This window comes from Notamacropus eugenii, chromosome 2 (genome assembly GCF_028372415.1).
Source record: "Notamacropus eugenii isolate mMacEug1 chromosome 2, mMacEug1.pri_v2, whole genome shotgun sequence".
Taxonomy (NCBI): Eukaryota; Metazoa; Chordata; class Mammalia; order Diprotodontia; family Macropodidae; genus Notamacropus; species Notamacropus eugenii.
Genome location: NC_092873.1, coordinates 421483151 through 421497173, shown reverse-complemented (window position 1 = coordinate 421497173; position 14023 = coordinate 421483151). Strand labels below are relative to the sequence as shown.

The following is a 14023-nucleotide window of genomic DNA, read 5'->3' as shown; positions in this document are numbered from 1 at the left end:
TCTGTTTACTTTGTGCTGCCCCATTCTGCCTTGCTCAGAGAGCACAGCACCCTTTTTGATGTGGACATGTCATGCTGAGCAGTCCTGTGCCAGTGTTTCCCATGCTGCACAGTCAAATCCAAAGTTCTTGAGAGAGACCTTGAGACTGTCCTTGTATCATTGTTTCTGGCTACCATGTGATTGCCTGCCCCATGTGAGTTCCCCATAAAATAGTCTTTTTGGCAAGCATACATTTTGCATTCAAACAACGTAGCCAGTCCATCAGAGTTGCACTCTCTGAAGTATAGTTTGAATACTTGGCAGTTCAGCTTGAGCAATGACTTCAGTGTCTGGTAACTTATCCTGCCAGGTGATCCTCAAAATCTTCCTAAGACAGTTCAAATGGAAGTGATTTGGTTTCTTGGCATGGAGCTGGTAGACTGACCATGTGTCACAAGCATATAACAATGAGGTCAGCACAACAGCTCCATAGACCTTCAGTTTGAGAGTCAGTCTAATACCTCTTCTCTCCCAAACTTATCTTCAGAGTCTCCCAAACACTGAGCTAGCTCTGGCAACATGTGTATCAACCTCATTGTCAATGTGTACATCCCTGGAAAGTACATTACCAAGGTAAGTGAACTTATCCACAGTACTCAAAACTTCTCCATTTGCTATAACCAATGGTTCCACATATGCATGGTGTGGTGGTGGCTGATGGAGCACTTGTGTTTTCTTGGTATTAATTATTAGGCCAAAATTAGCACAGGCAGCAGAGAATTGATCCATACTTTGTTGCATCTCAGCTTCAGAGGCTGCATTTAGTGCACAATCATCTGCAAACAGAAAATCATGCACCAACACTCCCTCCACTTTGGTCTTGGCTTGTAGCCTTTTCAAATTGAAGAACTTACCATCAGTACAGTAGTTAACCTTAATGTCGTGTTCATCCTCATTGAAAGCATTTGTCAACATGATTGAAAACATCATGCTAAAAAGCATGAGAGCAAGCACACAGTCCTGTTTCACTCCACTGGTGACTGAGAAGGCACAAGAGCTTTGTCCATTATCTAGAACCTGGGCAAACATGCCATCATGAAATTGATGTACAATATTGATGAACTTCTCTGGGCAACCAAATTTTGACATAATTTTCCATAAGCCCTCATGACTAACAGTGTCAAAGGCCTTTGTCAGATATACAAACGTTGTGTACAGACCTCTGTTCTGCTCCTGGCATTTTTCCTCAAACTGTCGGGCAGCAAACACCATATGGACTGCTTCTCGGCCTTTTCTGAATCCACACTGGCTCTCAGGTATTTGTCCTTTTTCCAGGTGAAGGATCAGTGTATTAAGGAAGACTATAGCAAGAATTTTGCCAGCAATGACTAAGAGAGAGATCCTCCTGTGATTGTCACAGGACAATATGTTCCCTTTACCTTTATAGAGATGGACAATGGAGGCATCCTTGAATTGTCCAGGTATCTGCATGAAGGAACATGATCTAAGATTAGATGAGTTCTTCAGTCTCTTCCAACTCTGACATTCAATGGGTCTAATGAAGTGTGGTATAAAAATCCTGGGGGAATAAAATGTGGGCCAAAACAGTCAAAGAAACTTTCATAAAGTAGATGGGCCTTGAAACAGGTTTTCAAATATGGTCAGTCTAGTTCAGTGTCTAGCACTGAGCACAGTAGGCTGTTAATAAGTTTTTATTGAACTGATATTGATTTAGATGAGGTAGAGAGAAGAAGAATGTTCCAACTAGAAGGAGCATTGTATATAAAGGCACAGAGATGGAAGTGGGCATGATGAGTGTACAAGGCTATGAAGTTATCAGTCTGATAGGACTAGACTATGCATGGTCTAGAGAAATAAAATCTACCATATTACTTAAGTAATATAGATTGAGATACTACAGAGATTTCCAACCCACAATTCAAATTCTGTATCAACATATACATGTATTTTGATCATAGACATTTGACACATTACCACAATTGTCAGATTTTTCAGGGAAATCGGAAAAAAGTTGACAAACCTCATCTCCCAAATAGTTCTCTATTAATTTGCCTCCCAGACAGCTGTTATCAGTATTTGACTGCTGATATTATATGAACTACCCGAGGAGATATTATTTAAACCACCTAGAAACTATAGGCCATAAAATCATGAGAACAAAAGAGACACTGAATGATTTCTTCTGCTTTTTAGAAGGTCTTCTCTTCAAATGTAACAATCTTCTTTCTATTTGTCTCCCAATGGCCCTACTTATCCATTCTCTGATCCATGACCATCTCTTTCAGAATTGCAGTTCTGTATTTATACTGGACACAATTTAGAGTTTAGAATGGCTTTCTGAGGTTATCTATACAAAACTATTCACTTTATAATCAAGGAAATTGACAAGAGAAATAAATGAATTGCACAAGATCACACAGTTAGATTGTGACCACAGAGTTTGAAATCCAGACTGAGTATTCTTCCTCCTATAGCTGCTCTTGCTCTACCTTTCTCAGATTCCTTTAGATACATGTTGAATTATTTTCTCCCTAAGAGTAGAATACAGAAAATATAACTGATGGATCACTGTGATTTTGGGGTAGCAAATACTTTTATAACCTAAATAGTGCATTTCACTTCTTCGAGTACTAGTAAAACTTACAGAATCCACTACAAGTTTGTATGAGAATGTCATCTTAATTTTTAATTGAAGTTAATAAAAATAATTTTTATTAAAATTTTATTTACTGAAATAAAAATTTAATTAAAAAGAACTCATGTTTTAATTAGAGGACTTGGGTTTGAAACCTTACTCTCCCATTTACTACCTATAACCTAGGGCAGGTCACAAACCTTCTGAGCTTCACTTTCCTCATCTGTAAAATGAGGGTGTTGGACCACATGACCTCTAAGGTCCATTCCAACTCTGAATCACTGATCTTATGAACGACCATCCCTAATGTACAATTGGCATTAAAGCAGTTATGAGAGACAATTTTATTTCACTTGACCCTCCATTACTGAATAAAAATGGCTCTTGAAGGAGGTGGGAAAAAAAAGAAAGAAGCACACGCATTCAATACACATTAACCTAGGAACCCCATGCTTAGCTACGCTTTGAATAACTCTTCTAGCTTATTTGTTCACAAGGTTAGGAATTTAGTAATGGTGTCTAAAACAGATTATACTTTAAAACAGATTATACTTTTCCCCCCTTTTTAGCCCTAAGATTTCTTAGACTTTGTGAAACTTAATGTTATACATTATAAATTGTACAAAGGGGGCAGAAAGTAATAGTGTTAGTTGTAATTAGAGACATAGTGACTTACTAGATGAAGTCATCTTATCTGGAATTCTGCAAACCCTATGTTGTATTAATGCTTCAGTTTACAGATTGGAAAATAAGTGTTAATAGATTTAAGGTCTATTATAATTTGTAAGAGTGGTAGTATTTGAATATAACGTGTTATGTCTTTCAAATATGCAAAATGAAAGGAAAACTAGTGGAAAATGTGTGTCGTGTGAGTGAAATTGTCTTATAACAGCAGAAAAATCAAACAAAACAAAGAGACCACAGTTTGGCAAAGTCCCCAGGAATATAATTCCCCTTATAATACTGTAGTTCACCATTGTCAAAATTCCTTAGAAAGATTATTTAAAGTAAAATCTTAGAGATAATATGCACTGCCTTGCTTTAAATAACCAAAAATGTTAAATGGATAGAGCAAAAGTCATTAATTGCAAGATCAAGAGGGACATATATAAATAGAAAAATAAATTAAATCACTTTCATGATAATTCACTAATAGGTCAATCATAGAATGAGTATGACATAATGATGGTTTTATAGATTATAACAAGGCATTTAAAAAGTTGTGTGATTTCTTTATCCTTTTTCTGATTATTTGGGCCAAAGGAATTTAGAAACCAAGACTGATAAAAACAAATTATTTAAAGTCATTAATATCTGACTTTGAAAAACACTTGCACATTTACTCCAGTCTAATCCATTTCCTTCCCCTTACTAGCTTCTTTTTAGCACTTAGGTTCCCTGAACAATGGCGTGGAGGAGTAGGGGCTATGTTGCTCTGGATAATCCACCCTTGAACAATCACAATTTGATTAATTTCAGAAAAGGAGAGAAAATGTTGAAGTGCAGAAGTTGTGCTCATGGTCTCACAGACCTTCCCCATTCTTAGTCTAACTTTCTAGCTTCGCAAGATTTTAGTATTCCTAAGTATCTGAAAGTTTGGTTGGTTTTCTGAAACATTATCACAAACTTCTTAAGGAATTCCAGGTGCTCATTTGAAATGAGAATGCTCAGGTTGGCTACAGTTTGGATAGTCATCATCAATCAGGATGCCATCTGACCTGAACTTTGCAACAACTCTGGCACACTGAACATTTTCTTAAATAGTTTTTTTTTCTTTCTACCAGTATACAGATCCCTTGTATAAATGCATGTTAAATGGTGCACAGAAACCTCTCGTAGTGATCCCAATATAGGTCTTTCAATCTTTTGATAATGTTTTTAATAATAAGCTTTGAAACACAATTGTTTTTACCTCAAAATTCTTAAAAATCTTGTTATGGGACAGAAATAAGAGATTAATGGAGATCCTGCAAAAAAGATAAATGGCACTACAAGAATACTACAAAACTGGGGAAAAATTAATTGAACCTATACTTTTGATAAATATTTATTTTTTGCAGAAGAAAAATGCATACTCGTTTAAGCTGTCATTATACTAACCTACATCCTATTTTTCATATTATTAGTAACACATAATGTGGTAGTTTATATTCAAAAATAAAACTAGAATGTATATACCTCATGTATTTATCCAGAAATATACCAAGGTTACTATGGTTACGAAAAATCCATTACCTTTGAATACAGAATGAAAAAGTTTGACTTAAAGTGTGCGCTATTTATTATAGCAAACATCAACAGCCTTCGGGAGGTTCTCTAACTGGATTCATTTTTCAGTGTCAGAACTGACCCACCATACTACTAGCTTATGGCCTATGCAAGGCAAAAAATTTGAACTGTATGCATTTTTAAATATATTTTGTACTAACTCAAGGTGCAGAAATGCCTTTGAGTTTTAATACTTCATATTTAAGAGAAGGAAAAAATCCATACCACCATGATGCTAAGTAGATTCTGACTTGAAATGCTTTCAGTTTTTACCTGTATACTCTATGGCAGCAAAATCAATCTGCTTCTTGTAAAGGAAACACAGTATTTCAGTTCAATGTCTAACAGGAGGAAACAGTAAAGGAGTAGAAGAGGGAAAAAGCTCTTACTTCGGACTCCAAGTCTTTAAGGGGAAAAATTATGCTAACTTTAAAGACTTTTCTGCTATGGAAAGCAAAGAAATTTTTAACATGGTTTGACAGATTTTAGCCAGAAGTAATAGGGCAAAATCAGAAACATAAATCTGGAAGATGTCTTAAGCTTATATCCCACTCTGGTTTTAAAAAATGGGAGGAAGGCTACCTAAACTATCGAATTGTCTAGTTCCATTTTTTATATCTTTAGAAAAAGATAGCTTAATGCCAAAGGAATGCAATGCATTTCTTGAGATCACTGAATGTCATTGTAAATGGTCCCAGACTTCATATAGGATTGCTCAACCTACAAGCCAAAGGGCAAGTTTTACATGGGCATAGAGGGTAAAGAACTAGAAAACCCTTCCTAATCTTTCCAGCTAGATAAACATTCACTATCAGCAGCATCAACTTCAAATGAACACTGTGATGAAACACAGAATGATACATACCATTCCCTGGGTAGATTCTATACTGACAGATCTCAGGTTCTCTCCTTAGTGCTATCATGCCAGGGGAAAAATGGGAGAGATCTTTCCTATCAGAGATTATATTCCTAAAACCTAGCATTCCCCCAATTCTCCTTCTTATGCCATCTCTTTGTCCATTGTATTAAAGTACATAAGTCAGTTCAAACGCATGGTTACATGTTACTAGAATAAACATGGATTGGGAAAATACAAACTATATATGTAAGGTATATATGCGCTTATGTATGTATATGCATGTGCATGTATGCATGCGTGTATATGTATGTATTAAATATGTGCATGTACGTGTGTGTGGGCAAGTGTGCATACACACAGTTGAAGTCAAATACAGGTGCTTCATCATAATGTTTTTGCAGCCAGGGGCTACCTAGTCCATCCAATAACAAGATTATTTCTACAATATCCCTACCAGATGATCAACTATCTTTTGATTGGTGTTTCCAGAGATGAGTCCCTCACTACTTCCAAAGGCAAGCCCCTCTACTCTCAGGCAGCCCTAACTATTTGAATATTTTCCATTACATTAAGCCAAACTCTATCTCCATTTTACTTCCACTAATTTTTCCATTTCTGTTCCTTGAAGCAATAGATTAGTACAATTAATTTCATGTGGTAAGTGTTAAAACTTTAAACAATCCTCTTCTTTCTCTCCTTAGTATCACTCTTCTTTAATCCAAAGACTGCTCTTCAAGGGCTTTATCCTTAAGTTTAAGTTTCACTGTCTAATCTATTTTTTTCCCACTATTATTGTCCCAGTATGGTCTCTAAAGTCCTCCTCCCTGTCACCTTTTAGTCTTCAGAGAAGTAAGGTACTTTCTCATTTAGGCCCCTAATGTAGACTTAGCTGATTAAAATTCTAGCTTCTTCCTTCTCAATTCAGATTTTATTCTCTACTTATTCTCTATTCCCTTTTTTCTTGTGACACAGATTACCTAATTAGCTGCCCTGAGCTCCTTTTCCCTCTGAATTTCTTCTCTGCCAATGTTTTTCTAATACTAATTTTTGTCTTGTGACAACTCTTCTCAGGAGTAACCCACTCAGATGGCCCAACTAAGGATTTCCTACTCCTCCCAACTGTCCTTTATCTGCCGTTATTTTGCAATTTCCTTCTTTGGGAACTCTGTATGCAGATTGTATGTGTATGCTGAATGCCTTCCTGTTTAGAAGAGTTCCAAGGGACTAACAATATTTAAAAATATTTAAGAAGCCACATTTATATTTGAACACGGAAACGTGTATTGCCATTGTTCTGTGGGTATTTCCCCAATTTGGGATTGCCTTTTGGGTAAAGGGATTATTCACATTACTCAAAACACATTTAAATCCATGTTTCATTTTAATAAACCACAATCTACCTGAAGCTCAATTTTATTATATCTTTTTATAATACTTGAATCTTTGGCTATTGGCTAAATAACCCTATTTCATAGATGTTATTTTTCAGTCATTGATAATTTTCATTGGTCTAACTCAGGCCTCATAAATCTTTCATAAAATTAACAACTCCCAATTAGCTATAATATTAGTGTAGAATTTGACCAGTGTTCTTCTGAGTAGAAGGATTATATCACAGTCCTTACATCTTCTAATTCTGATAGCATTAACTCTCTCACTAAAAAGTTACTTGCCAAATTCTTATTCAATATATATTTCATTTTGCTTTTCATATCTTTCAATGTCATATTTGTTCATAACCTATATCTTCCATTTTGTATAGATATAATTTGTCATCTGTAATTATACCACTTTGTATTGGTCCCTGTTGGACTTTATTATATGTTAAAATGGAACATTTATCAAACTTATCAAGGTCAATTTGAATTCTAATTTGATGATCCCTGTAAACAGTCATTTGGTCACTAGCAGGCAATAACTTCTATCAAGAAAATGGTAGAAAAGAGTTCTTTCGATCACTTTCTGACCTGTGTGTTTCATAATGGTTGGAATAGCTAGTCAGAGAAAATGAAGAAACTTATACGTTTTAACTTGTTGGAAGACTGCTATAAAATATGACCTACATCTTCCCTTCAGGGTATCAGCATTATGAAGGATGGTCTCTTAGCAGCACTCACATTTAATGATAAACTTACTGAAGAGAACAGGGCCTACTTTTGCTTACAGACAAGAGAATACAAGGCATATACCTAGCTGTGGAAACTTTGAAGGTTTGTAGTATTTGGGGGATGTCATATGAGAATGGGAAGATGAAAGACAGAATTAGTGAATAAATTAGAGCCATAAAATTATTGTGATTCTTCCTTATCAAGAAAAGGGAGAAATCTCCCTAAGGTCATAAGGAGGCAAATGCACCAACGCTTTCTTGGACACTTTTAATCTGATGTTGGAGAACTGGAAACATGCAAATCTGTGACATAAAAGCCTAACCTATATAAAGAACCTAAATTATGAAAAATCTAGAGGGCAGTTCAGTGACTCAGTTCAATGCTACAGATAACATGTTGAGAAAGGAGCTATACTAAGCAGTAGGGATGAAAAGAAAGAAAAACAAACTTGTTCTGCACTTAAGGAATTTTTAGTCTACTGAGGGTATACAACATGTACATAAATAATAAATAAATAAATTCAACGTCATTTGAGGAAGGAAAGAGGATGAACAAATTGGGCGGGGGGTGAGGAAAGAAGTATGGATTGTTTAAGTCTATGCGTAGAAGGTGATACCTGAGCTGGGTCTTGAAAGAAACTTAGGAAAGATAAGAAGTGGAAGAGAATTAAGACTGAATTTCAGGCTTAGGATATTGGAAGGCACAGAGTCAGGAAATGTCCTGTTGGGTTCCAGGATACCACTGAAGATGCTTTACTACTGAAGAAGTAATGAATTATTTTTATTCCTACATTATCCATTATATTGTCATTGTATGTGGATGTAATTCTTCATAGTTCTGGGATTCAGTTTTTTATAGAATAGAAACTAGTGACAGATTTATACAATTGATTTTAGACCGTTTTATTTTCTGTGCTTTATTAGATATAGTAAAAACCATTGGCCCACACTCATCAAGTATTTAAAATAACAAATATGATATAGATGATTCTTATCAAATATGCATTTTAAGAGTTGCAAAAGTGTTTAAGAACTTTTGGAGAGTTGAACAATATTATCTCTAAGGTCTCTTCCAGATAATAGGTTCTACATATCTATATTTCCTTGAACCAATATTATTTTTCTCCATCTGGAAATTATATATGTGTATGCATATATGTATAAATGCATGTGTATACAGGTCTACATGTATGCATGTATATGTGTGTGTGTGTGTATACATATATTTGATATTAAAAGACTAAATTTATTATAACTAATTGGAAGGTCTTGATGAAGTCAAAAATTGCCCAAAGGGCATAGAGATACATAACAAAAAAGAATTGTCTATAGAGTCTTATGTCTGAGGTATATAGGAAAAGTAGTGTTAAGGATGTCGCTAGAGAAAGAATCATATGGAAAAAGATGGTACCCAAAGAGAATGAAGGAAGGAAGGAAGGAATGAACAAGCATCTATTAAGTACTTGTTGTTACAGGCATTGTACAAACATTTGATAATAAAATACCTTACATTTATAAAGAACGTGAAGATCTACAAAGGACATTATAGACGTCATCTCATTTGACCTTCACAACAGCCCTGAAGGACAGATGCTATTATTATCCCAATTTTATAGGTATGAAAACTGAGGCTCATAGAGTTTAGATAATTGACCAAGGTCACACTACCAATAAGTATCTAAGATGGGGGTTAAAGTCTTATCTTTCTGATATCAAGTCCAGCATTCTATATACTGTACCATGTTGCCTTTCTGTGGACAGCCAATGGACAGTTGCATGCTCTAATCATATTAGATTAGATGAATAGATGAATGTCCTTGAGTGAATTTATGGTGAGACATGGGATGGGCCAGCATAACTGGAATGTGTGCCATATCATGGGACAGCTTGTTTTTATAAATGAGAACAGAGTCATTGGAGTATTAGAATATGCTGCAAGATATAAAGAGGAGAAAACTTTCCAATCAGAGTCAATGAATATCCCCAGTTTGAGTCCTGACAAAAACTAAATGGTGAAGAATGGCAGGGGCAGAGCCAAGGTGACAGAGTAGAAAGATGCATATACTCTAGCTCTTCCCCCACAGCCCATAATATACCTGTAAAGAAAGACTCTCAACAAATTCTAGAGCACCAGAAGACACAGAATGACAGAGTGGAGGAGATTTCCAGCCCACGGTTACTTAGAAGGTCAATGGGAAAGATCTGTCGCACCGGATATGCAGTGGAGCACAGTCCAGCCTGGGCAGCACACTGGGAGGAGCAGGCCTTGGGGGTGGAATCCCCAACAGCAACAGCAGAGATTTGCAGATCCCTCAACCCACAAACACTAGAGGTAGCTTCAAAGGTCAGTGAGAGAGCTTTTTACCTCAGTGACAAGGGAACAGGGTCCTCCCCTAGCCCGTGCCCCAGGTGGTGGCTGCAGTGGCAGTGGTAGTGGCCACAGCCAGCATTGTTGAAGCCTCAGTTTAAAGCCCCTGGGGGAACTGAGCAGGTGATCTGAATCTCAGCCACAAGCCAGGACCTTGATTGTGCCACGTTGGAGGAGCTGAGAATTTACAGGTCCCCAGAGTATACCCTATTCTTGACAAAGGACTCAAAAGTCAAGTAACTGGTTGGAAAAATGCCCAAAAAAGGGAAAAAAATAAGACTATAGAAGGTTACTTTCTTGGTAAACAGGTATTCTCTCCCATCCTTTCAGATGAGAAAGAACAATGTTTACCTTCAGGGGAAGACATAAAAGTCAAGGTTTCTGCATCCAAAACCTCCAAAATAAATATGCAGACCACAGAAGAGCTCAAAACGAATTTTGAAAATCAAGTAAGAGAGGTGGAGGAAAAACTGGGAATAGAAATGAGAGTGTTTCAAGAAAACCATGAAAAGTGAGTCAACAACTTGCTAAAGGAGAACCAAAAAAATGCTGAAGAAAATAACACCTTGAAAAATAGGCTAACTCAATTGGCAAAAGAGGTCCAAAAAGTCAATGAGGAGAAGAATGCTTTAAAAAGCAGAATTAACTAAATGAAAAAGGAGGTTCAAAACCTCACTGAAGAAAGTAGTTCTTTAAAAACTAGAATGGAACATACGGAAACAAATGACTTTATGAGAAACCAAGAAATTACAAAACAAAACCAAAAAAAATGAAAAAATGGAAGATAATGTGAAATATCTCATTAGAAAAACAACTGACCTGGAAAATAGATCCAGGAGAGACAATTTAAAAATTATGGAACTACTTTAACACCATGATCAAAAAAGAACCTAGACATCATCTTTTATGAAATTATCAAGGAAAACTGCCCTGATATTCTAGAATCAGAGGGCATAATAAATATTGTAAGAATCTACCAATCACCTCCTGAAAGAGATTCAAAAAGAGAAACTCTTAGGAATATTTCAGCCAAATTCTGGAGTTCTCAGATCAAGGAGAGGATATTACAGGCACCTGGAAAGAAACAATGTAATTATTGTGGAAATACAATCAGGATAGCACAAGACCTAGCAGCTTCCACATTGAGGGATCAAAGGGCTTGGAATATGATATTCCAGAAGTCAAAGGAATTAGGATTAAAACCAAGAATCACCTACCCAGAAAAATTGAGTATAATACTTTAGGGGGCAAAATGGTCATTCAGTGAAATAGAGGACTTTCAAGCATTCTTGATGAAAAGACCAGAGCTGAATAGCAAATTTGACTTTGAAACACAAGATTCAAGAGAATCATGAAAAGGTAAACAGGAAAGAGAAATCACAAGGGACTTAATAAAGTTGATCTGTTTACATCCCTACATGGAAATCTAATATTTGTAACTCTTAAACTTTTCTCAGTATTGGGTAGTTGGAGGGATCATAGACACAAACAACACACACACACACACACACACATGTATACGTATATTATATATATATATATATGTGTGTGTGTGTGTGTGTGTGTGTGTGTGTGTAGAGAGAAAGAAAGAGAGAGAGAGAGAAAGAGAGGGAGAGAGAGAGAGAGAGTGCACAGGGTGAATTGAATAGGAAGAGATCATATCTAAAAAAATAAAATTAAGGGATAAGAGAGGAATATATTGGGAAGAGAAAGGGAGAAATGGAATGGGGCAAATTATCTCTCCTAGAAGAGGCAAAAAAAAAATCTTTTCCAATGGGGGGAAAAGTGGGAAGGTGAGGTTGAAAAATTGAAGCTTACTCTCATCACATTTGGCTCAATGAAGGAATAATGTGCACACTCAATTTGGTATGAAAATCTATCTGACACTACAGAAAAGTAGGAGAGAAGGGGATAAGCAGGGTGGGGGGGGGGGGGATGATGGAAGGAAGGGCAATTGGAGGAGGGGCCGCTCTTGGGGAGGGACAAGATCAAAAGAGACATGGAGGAAAATATAGTTAGTCTTACACAACATGACTATTATGGAAGTCATTTTCAAAACTACACATATATAGCCTATGTTGAATTCCTTGCCTTCTCAGTGGGGATGAGTGGGATGAGAGGAAGGGAGAGAAGTTGAAACTCAAAGTTTTAGGAACAAATGTTGAAAATTGTTTTGCATACAATTGGGAAAAAAGAAATTCAGGTAGTAGGGTATAGAAATTTATCTTGCCCTACAGGACAAGAGAAAAGATGGGGATAAGGGAAGGGAGGGGGTGTTAGAAGGGAGGGCATATTGGTGGAAGGGGCAATCAGAATACAAAACATTTTGGGGTGAGAGAAGGGGAGAGATGGGGAGAAAAATTGGAACTCAAAATTTTGTGGAAATGAATGTTGAAAACTTAAAATTAATTAATTAACTAATTAATTAATTTTAAAAAAACACTAAATAGTGAGATCTTGGCCCAGTCAGTTAACCTTAATGTGTCAACAATTTTCTCACCAATAAAGTAATATCCATCATCTCTATACCTCACAACATTCTGTAAGAACTAAATGAGTATTTTTAGGTTCACAAATTACTTTATTCTCCACCACTCTGGGGGTAAGAAGAGAAAAGTGTTAATACCTGAATTCTATGTATGAATAAATAGAATGTAAAAGTGACTGACCCAAGATCAAATAATTAATAATGGTCTAAAGTGGCATTCTTTGACCAGTATAAGATATTTAACTAATGTATGGAGATCCTTCCTCCTAATTCAAAAGCCAGCACTCTTTCCACATTATGTACAAGCTTTTTGAAAACTATATGAAAGTCACTCTAAGCTATATGAAAGTCCCTTAAAAATAGAAAGTATTCCATATATGTAATAGGATTATTATGAATTATATATTTAAAAATTAGTTCGCACCACTTTGCTTTTTAGCTTCATTTTATCTATTCAAACGCACTATTCTTACATCATGTAATGGGTATTATATTTCTTTTAAGCAATGAAATTCAGACTTTTTACTATGTTCAACTGGCCTGTGCAGTCTCTATTCCCATATTGCTGAAGTGTTAATGGAATAGAACTGGAATTTGGTTGGTTTGAGTAAATCAGGACCATTGGCATTTGAAGCTATTATGATGTTGAGTCAGGCAGCTTATGGTTCTCTGTGTTTCAGCATATTTCCAAGTTTAAACCTAGAACAATGAGGGCAGGGAGGGCATATGAGGGAAATGAAAATAGGAAGGTTTGTTGGAAGAGAAAAGAAGAAGCAAGAAGGAAACATAAAAGAGAAAGTCTGGGGCCAGCAGAGAACCGTTACATAAACACATCCTTAGTACACTCTACTAAATCGTAACTCAGTAGATTGTAAGCCCTGTAAGAATATAACTTTATTTTAGTCTACAACACTGCCTTGTACATAGTGTTTAACATCAGTTTAACTGAACTTTAGTTTAGGTTTGAACTTTGAATTCGTAGTCTTGAAGTCCAAAGTTTAATTTCGGCTTTCTGATTCTTACTGTGTGTGACCCTGGGCAAGTAATTCAACCTTACCATGCTTCAGTTTTCCTATCTGTAATAAGGATAGCAATAATACAACCTACCTCTCAGAGCTATCTTGAGAATAAAATGAGATAATATTTTTAAAACATTTTGAAATGTGTCAGCAATTACTTTTATTATTTGAATATTACCGTAGATATGATAACAATTGGATTAAATAAGCAAGAGTATCCTAGTAAGAGAAGGCACATTACAGACAAACTAACAATCATGAGAGGAAAAAAAGTCAACT

At 35.9% G+C, this 14023-nt stretch overlaps 1 protein-coding gene across 1 annotated transcript in view; it reads right to left on the bottom strand.

Moving 5' to 3' along the window:
* The window catches only part of USH2A (usherin), a 990439-nt gene that overhangs the window by 570844 nt on the left and 405572 nt on the right, over positions 1–14023 (bottom strand). The window lies entirely within an intron of this gene.